The sequence below is a fragment of the Dromaius novaehollandiae genome, chromosome 1, assembly GCF_036370855.1.
Source record: "Dromaius novaehollandiae isolate bDroNov1 chromosome 1, bDroNov1.hap1, whole genome shotgun sequence".
Classification (NCBI taxonomy): Eukaryota; Metazoa; Chordata; class Aves; order Casuariiformes; family Dromaiidae; genus Dromaius; species Dromaius novaehollandiae.
In genome coordinates, this window is record NC_088098.1 from 171,493,682 (window position 1) to 171,502,973 (window position 9,292).

Below are 9,292 nucleotides of genomic sequence, written 5' to 3' on the forward strand. Positions count from 1 at the left end.
CTAAAGGCCATGAGTCCCCTTTCAACAGAACTTACTTTTTTCTTTTTCATAGAAAAAGGGAATACAGATTTTTTTTTGATGGAAAATAGTGCATATAAATGCTAATTTCACTAAAATCCAGTTCTGGGTCAATTGCAAAATGAAGGAAGCAATTAGAAATACCAATGCAATATAAGAAAAAGAGAGGCTAGGGGGCAAATTAAATATAAATTAAGAATTACAGAAAATGAATAGTGCATGGAAATTAAATGGAAGTCATAGTTGGCAGTACCATATATAGGAGGAAAGTTTTTTTTTCCTTTTTCTTGGATGTATATTAGAAGTAAAAGTATCATAATACCCCTGAACAGAACAGGCCCATTACTACAAGGACTCTCTAATTTGTTATTGAAAAGATGGAGGAAGAAAGCAAGGAAGGAAGGAAGGAAGGATTCTGTAAATATTTCTCTTCGATTGCTGGAAATAAGCAGGAATGTTGTAATCATGTCATACAAGTCAATGAAATACTCTCAGAATTAATAATAATTGAGTGAAATGTTGGGGAAAATCCAACAAAAAAATCAACTGGTAACTTTAAACCAGTAAACATGGCTTTTAGAAAACAGATCTCATCAGAAAAAACTGATTTTTCCCTTTGATGAGATTAGAAATTTAGTAGAGACAGGATAAGTAGATTAAAAATTGAATAACAGGAAATTCTACATAAACTACTTATTAATAAGGAGTCCACATAGAATGAGAATGTTGCTAATGTGGTCTTCAGGAATCAGTAGAAAATGTCCTATTCAGAAGATGCACTAATTCTGCAGCAGACAGAAAATCCTTGCTGATAAAATATGCTCACCAAAATATTCCCAGGCGGGCAAGAAGTGAGACAGCGTCATCAGTCATATGCTAAAAACAATGAAGCAATTTATGAAGGGAAATGCTGGTATTTCCATTTCCTAAGGCTTTCAGAAGAGAAATGGATATTTTAGAAGTTAAGCTTTCTCTGTGTACAACACAACTTCAATACCAAGTGCCCTGTATTGGAATTACCTTGCCATAGGTGAAGCTAGGTAATAAAGTATTCCATCTGGAGATAAACTTATGAAGCTAGAAAAAGTTCTGTGAGCTAAAAAATGATTACTCTATTACCTACTTGACACTAGACAGAACTAATGTAAGCAGATTCATAAGGCACCAAAGGAGATATCAACGATAGTATCATTTTGCAGAACAGAAAATATGGTTGCTTTTTACTGATGCAGGATTTTGTGGCCTTCTTTTTCAGCTGCTTCTCTTCTTTTACTTTTGCACTGTGCAAAGATCTACTATGGGTTCTCTTTGTGGAAGATCTTCACCAAAGTCTTTTATGCTTTTGTACTTCTAGATTAGATTATTGCGATGGAAGGTGAAAGCACCAGGCAGATGCTAGGTTGACAGGTCAGCAAGTAACATTAACAGACAAATTCAGCTAGAACAAGAAAACATCACACTTTGGTAAGTGCAGGGGCTGTTCCTGCTAGTTCATTTAGAAGTTGGAGCATGTTGCGAGTGCAGTTCATTCCCCCCATCCCCAGTGAACTTTACAACATGTCACACCAGCCCATGCAAGATCGATTTCCTGAATTTAGGCAGCAAGCGTATGCTCTGAGTGGAGAGGAGTGAAGAACTACTTCTTTTAACATTGGATGAAAATTGTGCAGAGCACTGCCTAGATGAAAGGTGCATGATCTGTGACCACTGTGAAGTTCTTACGAATTTTCATAACTGCCATGTGTGCTCTGAAGTATATGACGTTTTAACTGCTAATTTGTCAGCTATTTTTGAGGAAAAAAAATTATAGCTGATCCTTGCAGAGAGTGTAGACTTTAAATCTAAGTTGTTAACAAAAAAAAAACATTGTGGAGAAAACACATTGACATTCAGCATTACACATCTTTTTATCAGCACCAATTTTAGAAGTGTCTATCTGGACTCTCATCTTGGGATGAATAGTTGGTTTTGTAAGCTAAGTTGCATCATCTGGCAAAAAGTAGATAGCTACCTAATAGGAAATCCAAATCTGAACACTGGGAAAGGTGAGGACAAAGAAAGTAACTTCATAGACAGTCAGTTTCTTAAGCATCTAAAAAGACTGCATAATGATGTTTGTTTCTATCTGTACGGAAAAGCCCCTACAAAGTTCCTCAATATACTGTAAATGTCAAAAGAGGTAATGAGATATTGAAATTCACTTTGGTCTTTAGAAAGATACTTACTGCATTGAAACAAGCATTTTATACACTTTAAAAGGAGCATCTAAGGCAGGGCAAAAAATCTCTGTACTTTACTCTCATATTCAGAGAATACTAAGCAGAATTTTGTATTCTATAGCAGATTTACAGAATTCTTGTCCTCGCATGCTGGGGTAAACCAGACTAAGTTGTGAATTGTGGATTGTGAATTGTATTGGTGTAAAATTAGTGGTATTGAGAGGAGCCTCAGGTCTTTGGTCTAGAGGATAAATCAATTGCATATGTGATACATTTGTTTTTCAGGAGAAATAAGCTGCTTACTCCATATATTTGAAGCAGTGCTAACTGAAAATCTTATTTCCCAAGCTACTGTATATCTGTCAGTTAGGATTTCCAAAGTGTCCATCATTTCATTTTCTGTACACCAGGGAACACAAAGACTGAGATCCAAGAAGCAGCAGACATAACTTTAGGTGATGAATTTAGGATTCTGCCGGTTTTAGCAATTTCTCTGCCTTCATCTGGTCCCCAAAGTGAGGTTCCAGTTGTTAGGAGTATAGAGATTTATGGGCTAAAACTCCAATCCACAAGAAACACTTTAGGCGCCGGCACTTAGGAGCAAAACCAACAAACTATCTGTCTAAGCTTTTAGATGCCTGAGAAACCACCAGTGCCTCAGATGTTACTTCTAAAGTCTCCTAGAGACATGCTGCTGTGTGTGCCCAGGGATAGCTTGGCAGTTATCTCCAAGTGCATCCATTCGAGATTCTCTCACCCTGTGCCCCCGTCCTGCTTCTCTAAGGCACTGGATCTAGTAGACACACACAGTGCGTGATGGTATATGGACTAACACTGAGTTCAGTACGAGGCACAGCAGTCATAAACAAGCTTAGCCATAGAGTGAGTGGTATTTGACTTTTGCATGAAGCTTATAACTGACATTGCTTACCCAAAGACTGGGAATTTCATGTCTGAAACATTCCTCAAACTGAGCGAACAAAACAGAAATCGCACTAACCTGGACAAAATCCTATTGCAAGGGACTTAAAGGAGGAAGAGGACACAGGAAGGAAGGGAAGGAAGGAAAGACAAGTGGTGTGTCACAAGTGGTGTGACTCCATAATAAGAATGCTGGATTTCTTCTGCCTGTATTTTTTTGGTATTTTATCCAAAGGCTATTGAAACAAAATATATAAGGAATGCCTAGAAACCCCCAGGTGTTTAATGAAAGAGGCAATTAACTTGTACTTAAATTTTATGTCTTCTCTTCGATGTTTACTCCTCTTCAGCTTGCAATGAATGCTGTTCCTTCAACTTGAGAGCCAAATTGAAATTCAGCTGAACATTAAGGTATATTTCTCAGCCTTGTACATGCCTTGTTCAGAGCGCATTTCTCCTTCTATTTTAACAAATGGTAGGGGTATTTCCTTACAGTATATGCATATATCGCATCACAAGGAGAATCTTTTCCTTGCAATGTAAATTTCTGTTTGCAGATATGTCTTGTAGTTTGTATTTACACTCCAGACTATCTTGATTGTATCTTTCTATTAAAGACCAGATCTGAAGTCTCATCTCCCACCATTGTGTTAGCAGTGTTTTCTCTGACAGCAACAGCAGGCTACAGGGTGTTTTCTAGAAAGACATTATCTTGCCTTAGAGAGTTTTAAAACCAACAGGGAAAAAAGTAGGCTCAATTGGACTAGCAAGCTTTGCAATCATATCCCTTAAATCAAGTGTAGGCACTGCACCGCCTGATGGTAATAGTGGAGATGACTCGCCACAGCCCCTAAGAAATCTGCATTTTTAATAGTAAAGGAAAAGAAAAAGGAGGATGGGACTTCACTGCCTGAGCTTAAATTATCTGATGTAGCTTTAGGCACCAGGTAATATTCTTTTAAACTTCTAGTTGCTGCTTAGAAAAATACAAGTCTCCTGTAAGTCCTCTCTCATATCTATGAGCCTCATGTGACTAACTTAGGTACCCTAAGGCATCTCAAATGACATTAGGTTCCTACTGTAGACAAATGAATAGTGCCCAAAATGTGATCAATGGTAACAGAATGATAAATGTAAAAGAAAGGTGACTGTGTGCCTTGCCAAAGTTTTGCAATTCTAACGAGATTACTTTTAGTCTTGTACCTAATTAGTACTATTCAAAATAAACGATTAAAAATAATCAGAAAGTTTCCTTTCTAATGAAGAAACAAATTTTCATAAAGTGTTTATTTTCCAAAACTAGGAGAGAGGTTTTTTGTTTGTTTGTTTGTTTGTGTGTTTGTTTGTTTTTTAGTCTAGCAGCACTTCCAAGGAATTAAGGAGCAATTTCTTGTTACCTTGCTGGTTTTCTTCCCCTGAAGCATGAGAAATTGAAGGCATTTTATGGAGTTTGAAAGAAGAATGAGCAAGTGATCAGACAGTATTTAAACAAGGGGTACACAACATTTTTAATACCCAGGAGCGAAAAGAAATGCAGAGTTTGTGAAGTCCAGCCAAATGAAGAGTACTAGAAAAGAGCAAGGCCAAAACAGAACTGAATGAGCATTTCTTCCAGAAAGAACATGCTGGTATAATAACAATTGCAAAACAAGCTCAAAGCCATTTTTTTCCCAAACAGGAAAGTGATAGGAATGAATTTAATCTGCAGGAATAGAAAAGTAGGTGAAGGATTTGCCGCACTATCCTAACAGGTTTTTTTCTGGGTAGCAAGTGGCATGGCAAACAATGAAATCATGAAGATTAAACTTAGAAATTGTTGAATGATATCAAATAGAGATGAGCAAATAAATACTCTTGTCATGATAGCAGGGAATGGCTTAAAGCTCTCCTTTCAAACATACTGATTATAGGATCCATTTGCTTTTCCTATCCAAGTATCTGAGGATGCCTTCCAAACTCACCCTGGTTTCATCCCTCTTGCCAGTGCTAATTTAAAGGTTAAAAATAGCTCCAGATAATCTCAGCTGAACACCTGTACCATCAAAGACTCCATGTCACTGAAGGTATGACCCAATTTTTGGTGATGGCTTTACAATTACAAAAGCAGTTATCACATACTTCTTTTGGAATTTTCTTTAATTAAAACATTGACTATTTCAAATACAAAGGACTAACACTAATGCAAAAACTTGTCCTACTTAAGAAAATACTTAAGAAATGAAGATCAGAGTAGTGAAAGAAAAGTAAAAGAAAAGGTTCTCTATACGAAGATTTGTTTGTTTTATTAAACTCTGCTTTTGATTTCACTGGCAAACTGCCAAGCCATTGCCATAGAAACAAGGCCACTTAAAAATGCATTCTGTATATTTTAATCCAAAGTGATCCATATTACTAAACACTTTCCCATAAGTTAATGCAGAAGAAAGATACAAATATGATTAAAATTGCAATGTCTGAATTAATAGTGGCAAGCTGAGACTACTTGGAGAGCTCTATCAGGAAGGGCTTTTAGGGAAAATATTAATATGTGCCAGAAAAAAAAATGCAATACATAGTTAAAGGCACATGCTTCACGGGCACAAAGGAGCATCCTCCATCATGGCATATTCTAATTTTCTAATTATACATTTTGAAACCATATGGTTATTTTGTTACTTTAAAAAAGTGCTTAATGTACTTGATTTAGTTGGGTTTTTTTTTTTCTTCTTTTTAAATTGCATTGGATGACTCTTCATTGTTCCAAACCCTTACTAAACATGTGTAAAGTTCTTCAAAATAAAAGCCTATAAAAACTTGCATGGGAATGGGACTTTCAAAAAGGATGAGTAAAACATTTCACTGATACATTTCTCATCTGTTTGCTCAGTTCAGGTTCCAGGTAGGAGTATTTATTAATAGTTATAAGTTTCTCCACCTCTCTCAGTTCCAGTTTCCAAGAACAGTATTTGTTGTTGCATGAAATGTTACCCAAATTTAGATGATTTATAAATTTTTGAAGGATCATCACAAAAAAATGGCATTTGATGAGTACCTCTCCCAAGGAGTCAGTTCAGATAACACATCCTACATCTCTTCAGACATCAGCTAGACTAAGTGAACTTCTTTAGGGCAACTCTATCTCTCGAAACAGTACTGCCAGGGGAACATGGTGTTATGCATGGACTAGTTAGTCCAATATCAGAAAGGCCATAATGCAGCTATACTAAACATGCAGTATAAGTACTGAACTATCACATTAATGAAACTAGCACCTCTGCCTGTAGAGCGGGTGTGTAGACATGGTACTACATTATGGAAAACAGACATATCCTCAGAATATTTCCTTTCATGGTTAGAGGCTCAAGAGCAACCCACTAAATTAATTGCATTTTAATAATACCCAGAAAAAGTGTTATTTTTACAGGCTGCTTTTCAAATGAAATGCAAAGCAAAGCCAAAATATTCTTTGCTCCATCAGGTGGCTTACAGTTCATAAAGATGATGACTCAGTGCTGCAGAAACTGGTTCTAGTTCACAGTAATGGCTATCATTTCCTTGGTAAAATGATCTTCATCCTCCTGCCATCTCGGAAACCCCATTTCTGATTAAGATAACTTCTCACCATCTTCACTATGATCTCTCATGTTCTGAGAAGAAGCAATGTTTCTTATTTCCCGCAACCCCAAGCTTTCATGTGCAGAATTGACAAATGAAAAACGTTGCTCTCTAAAGTTCGGAAGGTACCTCCAGAGGTCACCTATCTCTGGCTCAAAGCAAGTGCAGTTAGAGCATGTTGTTTAGGACATCGTCTAGTCAAATTCTGAATGTCTCCAAGAATGGAGAGTCCACAGTGTCTCTTGGCAACCTGTGCTGATGTTTGATCACTGCCATAGTAAAAAAAAATATATAGAGATAGAGTGTCAGAATTTCCCGTGTTCCTACTTGTTTCTGTTGCTTCTTGTCCTTAAATTGCGATATCTCTGAAAAGAGTTTAGTTCTTTCTGCTTTACACCATTCCATCAGGTATTTGAAGACGATAATAAGATTCCCCTTTTAGCTTTCTCTTCTTAAGGTTGAACAAACTCGGTTCTCTCAGCTTCTCAGTCTACATCATGTGCTCCAACTCCCTGCCATTCTTGGTGGCTTTCTGCTCTACTCACTCCAGTATGTCCATGTCTTTTTTTTAACTGGATATTCCAAAGCCAGACTCAGACTACAGATGCAGTCTCACAAGTGCCAAATAGATGGAAATAATCCCTTCCCTTGACCTGCTGGCTGCGTTCTTGCTAATACAGCCCATGATGTGGTTGACCTTTGCTATAAGGGTGTGCTCCCTTCAAAATGTCCAATTTGTTGTCAATCAGGACCCCCAGGTCTTTTTCAGAAGAGCTGCTTTCCTGTCAGTCAGTTCCCAGCCTGTACTGTAGCAAGGGGGTTTTCCTTCACTGGTGCAGGACTTTGCATTTACTTTCGCTGATCCTCACAAGCTTCCTGTCAGCTCATTTCTCCAGCCTGTTTAGGACTTTCTGAAGGGCGACTCTGCCCTCCAGTGTATCAGCAGCTTCTCCCAGTTTGGTATCTCCAGGAAACTTGCTGAGAGTGCACTCTATCTCATCATGCAGGTTGTTAACAAAGTTGTTGAACAGTGCTGACCCTACTATTGAACCCTGAGACACCACTAATAAATGAGTCCCAGCTGGACGTTGCACTGCTGACACTTTGTGACCAGGCAGTTTTCCACCTACTTTATAATCAATTCACTTACATCGCATGCCCACACCGTAATGTCTTGGAGGGCAGAGCATGCAGTCATTTAAAAGAGAACTGCTTTGCAAGCAGGGAGTCTGTTGATACACAGGATACCCCGACAGCGACAAGAAAAAAATAATTTGTCTCAAAATGTGGTATCTTATCCCTCTAAGTCTTGTAAAAATCTAGTGAGTCACAGCAGTTTCCATATACTTTTACACTGAATTATACTGTTAAAGTGAAGACAGTATATTTAGTGAATGATAGATGAGTACACTTGCAGGCAGATGGGGAAAGGTATTGTCAGCCACCTGCCTTTTGAATGGCAGTTAACACAACTGCATATACAAAGGATTGACAATTAGATCAAATGACACTGTCACAAGCCAATAAATACAAGATCCCTGTCTTGTATGAATCCGTTTAATAAAAGAGGTTGATATTTCTCCCAGGAGTACTAATAAAGATTCAAATGTTTTCTGTCTGATAAAACAATTTCATAATATAACACTGCTGATATTATAGCCTGTGTGAATATAAACTGTTTTCTTCAAAACGGAGTGATTGTTTTAAGTACCAATATTTTGAAATAAGGAGGAACACTGGGGGTTAACTTTTTAGTTCAGTGCAGTCAGTGCTTTGTTTCTTCCCATTTCAGCTTTTGTATCTCAAATCCTCTCTCTTTTCCTCTCTCTTTTCCCTTATTTCCAAATACTTAGGGTGACTTGTCAGATTGTCATTACCTAGCTCCTATGTTTCTAATTTTTAAAAGTATTAACATTGTTTGGACTAGGAAACATGATTTCTATTGTTCACTTTCAGAAATCATTAACCTGTTACATCATTTTGTCATTAGCTCTAAATTTATGCTACTATTGAGAAGTAAAATTAATACTATAAACATCTGTTTCCTGAGACAGAAAATTCATTATAATGTTCCAGCACAAAACTTGCAATGGAGAGAAAGGTACTTCTAAATATCTTCATTTTCTCTGACACTAAGAAGTTACTAGCAGAACTCATATCAGTCCTCTGAATTTGGGCTTAAACAGGAAAGCTGGTAAGCCCAAATTTATCTGATTCTATTTGGAATGAATAAGGTGGGATACATTTTGATCCCAGTAACTATTCTTTTATTCACATAAAACTTAACAAAGTTCACTCCAACCTGCTGACCTTTTTAACAGTTCCAACCAGTTTCTAGCTGTGAACATGAATTAAAGAGAAACATTAGTGAAATTCTGATAATTCTTTCAAGTTTTGTTTTATTAAAGACATCCAAGCTCCAAATTTCCCATCAGTGTAAAACAAACAAAAGATCATTAGCGTACAAAGATGATAACCTTTTCTCCATAAGCTGTTAATACCATGCTAGTATCTCATTCCTCCTTTTCATCCCTGCATCA